At 46.9% G+C, this 6,000-nt stretch overlaps 1 protein-coding gene across 4 annotated transcripts in view; it reads left to right on the top strand.

The window, feature by feature from the left end:
• The first annotated feature begins 448 nt into the window (after positions 1 to 448).
• The window catches only part of Fam13b (family with sequence similarity 13 member B), a 70,233-nt gene continuing 64,681 nt past the window's right edge, over positions 449 to 6,000 (top strand). For 2 of the 4 annotated variants that reach the window (XM_070036068.1, XM_070036069.1), the window contains exon 1: positions 470 to 732. The gene's annotated coding sequence lies outside the window, so the exon portion shown is untranslated. Of the gene's footprint in view, positions 733 to 6,000 lie in introns of all 4 variants that reach the window. The other 2 variants (XM_070036070.1, XM_070036066.1) reach the window with 2 other exon arrangements.

The raw sequence follows: 6,000 nt of genomic DNA, 5'->3' as shown, positions 1-6,000 counted from the left end.
TCCTTACGCGAAGAAGCTGGCAGGCCACAGGTTCAGCTCAGAGCCCCCAGCTAACCCACATGGGAGCAAGCGACAACGCTTAGGCCTGCTGGCCCACCAGCTTCCTCCCGGGAGGCAGGTACCGAGGAGTAGGGGGATGACTCCCCCGCCCCAGCAAGGACGGGGCGCCCTCTCAGACTGTTGGGCTTCCCCTTAATTTCTCTTATGTCTCTCGCCAGTTTCTCTTTCTCCTTTGTGGCTTCCCGACGCAGGGAGCTCCCAGAAAACCCTCCCTGGCCCGGGCCAGGCCCCGGAGACCCTAGCTGAGGAGCTTCGCGGGACTGGGCGGCCAGGGCTCCCGCCCGAAGGCGTGCCCCGCCCCCTGCCAGCATTCTGGCCGCTCCGCCCCCCCTGCGCCCTACGTCACGTCCGGTCCGGCCCCCACCCGCCCTCCGCCCTGAGCTCTCCTCCCGCTCGCCGTTAGGGAGGCTCCGCGCCTCAGCTGCTGCCTGGGTTGCCGCTCCCGCCCCTTTTCCCGCGTCTCCTCCGCCGCCGCCGCTGGGGATATCCGAGGGTCGTTACCGGGCTGGCCCCGCGCCACCGCCGTCGCTCTCTCTTTCCGCCAGCGGCCGCCTCAGGAAGAGACTCGCTGGCCGCGGAGCCTGCTAGGGCCTCAGTTCTCGCCCTTTTGCCGTCGCCGCGGGTCCTGGAGAAGCGGCCGAGGCCGGGGGACTGGGCTTCGCTGTTCCAACGGTGGGTAAGCGGGCGGGTACCCGGGTCTGCGCATGCGCGCGGTGCCGGTCGCCGCGGCCCTCCCTACCCCCGCAACCCCCACCTCACCCGCACCGCTCCGGAGGCTTCACCTTTTGGGGTGCGGCGTGCCGGCGGTTACAGCCCTGTGGTGGGGCGTCGGGCGGTGGAGAAGGGCCTCCTTTTCTCGTGGAAAGAGAGGTAGAAGAAGCCGTGACCCTGGGGCCGGGGGTGTGGCCGGCTTCTATTTTCAGGCGCTGCAGTGCGCGTGAGCGGCGGTGCCCCTCGCCTCCGGCTCCCCGCGAAGTAGAAGGCGCAGCGCCCCCCCCCCCACCTCCGCGCTCACTTCCTTCATGCCGGGCCTTGAACTTAATGCCGGAAAAAAAAAAAAGTGGTTTATTCCGGGCTCAGCTGCGCCCCTTGTTAAGGTCACGTGAAAGGAGTGGTTGCTGACTTCCTTAAATCGCCCGGAGATTATCGCCAAAATTGGGCTGTTGGTGCACCGGGGCCTCATCTAGAATGCAGTGTGTGTGTGAGCTGGAGGGGGGTCACCTCCTGGGGCATTAAGTTGCAGATGGGGGGGGGACCTGGTTGCCTAGATAAGGCTGTAGGAAATTGAAACGGTTGGCGTGCTTGCCCAGTGGGGATTTTTTAAACTTTTTTTTTTTGTTTATAATCAATTAAAAACCAAACGGATTTAGGAAAAACCTTTGTGTAATTTCATGTGGCTCTCTCTTCATTATGCCTCTAATTGAGAAAAAGACAGTAAACGTACTTGGGAATAGCTAAACTAAAAAAAAAAATGGCACCCGAAACTGCAGCTATTTACCTAAATTACAGGTGCACTTGTTTATAAAAAAAGTTAGACATTTTTAGATAATTTTAAATTAGTTGAAAGGGTTAATATTTTTTTTAGCATTTTTATTATTATTTTTAAATACAAATAAGTTCCCATTGTACAAAACAGTATATGAATACAAAGTGTCTGACAACATTGTCACCCATCCTTCCTAACCTATCCTGGAAGGGTTAATAAGCTGTGCCTTCATCTCTCCTTGAAATACTTGTTGGTTTAGGTGTCTTAGAAGTACAGTATGATAGATAGATACTTGTTGAAAGGGATTGAATGAGCTGGTCATTATTATTGGATACCTCCTTTTATTCTTTTGTGGTATCAATACTCCAGCTTAACTCAGGTTCTGGGCACTACCCTGTAGTTTTTTCCAGCTTAAGGCTAACACTAACACTTGAGCTTCAGCTCCATTTCCAGCTTTTTCTGGTTAATGGGTGATGAGTCTCACAGACTTTACTCTTGAACTGAGATCCTCAGATCTCAGTCTCCTGAGTAGTATTACAGGCATGAGCCACTGACAACTGGCTTCCCTTTACTTTCTTAATCTGGACTTAAAAAATTAGGGTATGTTTTTCTCCAGTTGTTTAACCAGGTACATCTCTGCATTACACAGTTTAAGTCCTTTTCATTTGTAGGAAGGTATATTACAGTGACAGGAAGTTTTTCACTGGATTAAGTAATCCTTCCACTTTTTTTGAATGTTCTTTCTTTTTATTTTTTTATTTTTTTATTTTTCTTTTTTATTGTTGGGTTCAGTCGTGGGGCCTGAACTGTGGGCCTGGGCGCTGTCCCTCAGCTCTTCAGCTCAAGGCTATCAATCTACCACTTGAGCCACAGCGCCACTTCCGGCTTTTTTTCTTTTTTGGTGCTGAGGAATCGAACCCAGGGCCTCAGGCATGCAAGGCAAGCGCTCTACCACTGAGCCACCTTCCCAGCCCCTGAATGTTCTTTCTTAGGACAGAAAATGGCTGAACTGAATATATAGTGAATTAATATTTCCCCCTCCCCCCAGTAAAATGACACATTATTTACAAATAACTTCAATTCATCTGTGCCTGAATCATTTATTGTACACCAGTTTTTAAATGGGGAGTATACTAGTATAAATTACTTCATTTTTCTTTTTGGCTGGTTCTGTGGCTTAAACTCTAGGTGTGGGCAGTCACTGAACTTTGCTTAAGGCTAGTGCTCTACCACTTGAGCCATAGCACGACTTCTAGCTTTTTCTGTGATTAATTAATTATGGACTTTCCTTGCCAGGGCTGGCTTTGAACCTTGATCCTAATATCTCAGCCTAGGATTACAGGCATGAGCCACTGGTGTCCAGCTTCTATTATTTTTTTGTTTTTTTTGTTCAGTTATGGGGCTTGAGTGCTCAGGTCTGAGCACTGTCTAAGCTCTTTTGCTCAAGGCTAGTGCTCTACTGCTTTGAGCCACAGCTCCACTTCTGGTTTTCTGGTGGTGAATTAGAGATTATAGAGTCTCGGACTTTTCTGCGGGAACTGGCTTTGAATCATCCTCAGATCTTTTTTTTTTTTTTTTTTTGGGTTTGGTTGTGGGGCCTGAACTCTGGGCCTGGGTGCTGTCCCACACCTCTTCAGCTCAAGGCTAGCGCTCTACCACTTGAGCCACAGCACTACTTCCGGCTTTTTTCTTTTTGCTTATGTGGTGCTAAGGAATGGAACCCAGGGCCTCATGCATGCAAGGCAAGCGCTCTACCACTGAGCCATCTTCCCAGGCCCTCATCCTCAGGTCTTATAGATCTCAGTCTGCTGAGTAGCTAGGATTACAGGAGTGAGCAACCAGTGCCCGGCTTAAAAAAAATCTTTTTACATCACATTGTTATTTATCCATTCATCTGTTGTTGCGTATTTCTTTCTTTTTGCTATTTTTGTCTGTCATGGGGCTTGAACTCTGGGCCTAGGTGCTGTCCCTCAGCTCTTCAGCTCAAGGCAAGTGCTCTACCTCTTGAACCACAGAGCCACTTCTGGTTTTCTGGTGGTTAATTGGAGATAAGAGTCTCACGGACTTTGCTATCCATGCTGGCTTTGGACCGCTCTCCTCAGATCTCAGCCTCTTAAGAAGCTCGGATTACAGGCGTGAGCCACCAGTGCCTGGCTATTTCAATTTTTATACTTTATGGTTATTATGAGTAATGTTTCTGTACCTATAGGTGTCAAAATAAATTTGAAGTCTCTACTACTTGAGCCATATTAACCAGCAAAAAGCAGGGAAGCCTGTGCTTTTTGCTGGTTAATTGGAGATGAGTCTCAATTTTGTCTGCCAGGGCTGGAAGTTGGCTTCAAACCAGTACCACTATTCTTCTCAGGTCTCAGCTTCCTAGATGAAGTCTCTGCTTTCAATTCTTTTGGGTATATACCCAGAAGTGGAATTTCTAGAACGCACGGTAATTTTATGTTTAATATTTTGAAGTGATATTTTTCCAAAACTACCCACTGTTTATTTTTTTAAATTTCCATCAGCAATGCATAAGGATTCCAATTTCTCTATATTCTTTCCAAGAGTTACTTTGGTCTTGGTTTAGTTAACCATAGCCATACTAAATGTTGTAAACATTGTTTCTTATTTGCATTTCACTAAAAGCTAGTCATAGACATCTTGTGCTTCTTGGACAAATTGCTGACCTTCGGAGAAATAGCCAAGTCCTTTGTTTATTTTATTTATTTATTTATTGTTTTGTTCATCATGGGGTTTAAACTTCGGGACTGGGCGCTGTCCCTTAGCTCTTCAACTCAGGGCTAGTGCTCTACCACTTAGGCCACAGCACCACTTCTGGTTTTTGGGTGGTTAATTGAAGATACAAGTCTCACAGACTTTACTGTTCCATCTGGCTTCAAACGTTGATCCTCAGATCTCAGCCTCCTGACTAGCTAGGATTACAGTATAGTGTTAGCCACTGGCGCCCAGCTTGAGGAGTCTTAAGTTTTCTGCATGATAAGTAGGAAATGTTTCTCTTCTCCTTTTTTCCTTCCTTTTTAACCCTGTTACTAAATTATTGCTAAGTTTTAAAAGTTATTTGAACTGAAGTACTGGGGCCTGAGTTCATGAACTCAGGGCCTGGGCTTGCCCCTTAGTTTCAAGGTTGTTGCTCTCTGTCACTTGAGCCACACCTCTACTCCCTGCCTTTGGGGGTAAATTGGAGAGTCTGGGACTTTTCTTGCCTGGGTGGGCGCCACCCACACACCAGTTTTGGTTTTATTTTGTTTTGTTTTTTAATGCTGATAATGGGGCTTGAATTCAGGGCTCCTTAATGTCACTAGGCTTTCTTGCTCACAGCTGGTGCTCTACTTCTGGCATTTTGCTGGTTAATTGAAGATACAGATGTCCACATAGTGGGTCTATAATTAGGTTCTAGCCACCTATTTATCAGTACTGACAGCCTATTTCTGTCATATCTGTATTAACACATACTCAGAGCCTGGCTCTTGTGGCTCATGCCTGTAATCCTAGTTACTCAGGAGGCTGAGATCTCAAAGACCTCAGCCTTCTGAGTAGGATTACAGGTGTGAGCCACCAGTGGCCAGCTGCAAGTAAAAATTGTGACAACTATAGTTTTTCACCTAAGATAAGGGCTGTAGTCATTAACAATGCCATTGAACCAATACTTAGTACCATTGAACCTGTATCTTCTGCTCTGAGCTTTTGCTTCTTCCTCTTCTGAGAAATGGAATCCATCTTACTTATCTCACAGGAATGATTGCAGATACCTGGGTTCTGCTGTTGGTTAGTGTTTGGAACTGTAGAAACAAACATGAAGTCTTTATTTTTGTACTCTCTCGGTCAGAAAATGTAGTGGTGAATATGTAAAAATAAGAAAATGAGTTCAAGCCCCACGACCAACAAAAAAAAAAAAGAAAAAAGAATAATAATTGGTTTTTTTACTGGGTCACTGCTTTGTGTGCTAGCTCCCTTTTTTTTTTTTTTTTTTTTGGTGGTGTGGTGGATTGAATTCAGGGCCTCATGCTTACTGCTAGACTGGTGGTACTCTATCCCTTGAGCCAGGCTTCTAGTCCCTTTGTACATTTTTTTTTTTTTTTTTTTTTTTTTTTGGGTCCAGTCGTGGGGCCTGAACTCTGGGCCTGGGCGCTGTCCCTCAGCTCTTCAGCTCAAGGCTAGCGCTCTACCACTTGAGCCACAGCACCACTTCCGGCTTTTTTCCTTTTGCTTATGTGGTGCTGAGGAATCGAACCCAGGGCCTCAGGCTTGCAAGGCAAGCGCTTCTACCACTGAGCCAACTTCCCAGCCCTCCTTTGTACATTTTTTTGTTGCAGGACCTGGGGCTTGAACTCAGGGCCTAGGTATTCTCCCTGAGCTCAAGTCTAGCGTTGTACTACTTGAGCCACAACTCCATTTCTGGCTTTCTGTGGTTAATTGTAGATAAGAGTCCTACCCAGGCT

This window comes from Dipodomys merriami, unplaced genomic scaffold (assembly GCF_024711535.1).
Source record: "Dipodomys merriami isolate MVZ:Mamm:240054 unplaced genomic scaffold, mDipMer1.0.p SCAF_27, whole genome shotgun sequence".
NCBI classification, from domain to species: Eukaryota; Metazoa; Chordata; class Mammalia; order Rodentia; family Heteromyidae; genus Dipodomys; species Dipodomys merriami.
This window is presented reverse-complemented; position numbering and strand designations above follow the sequence as displayed.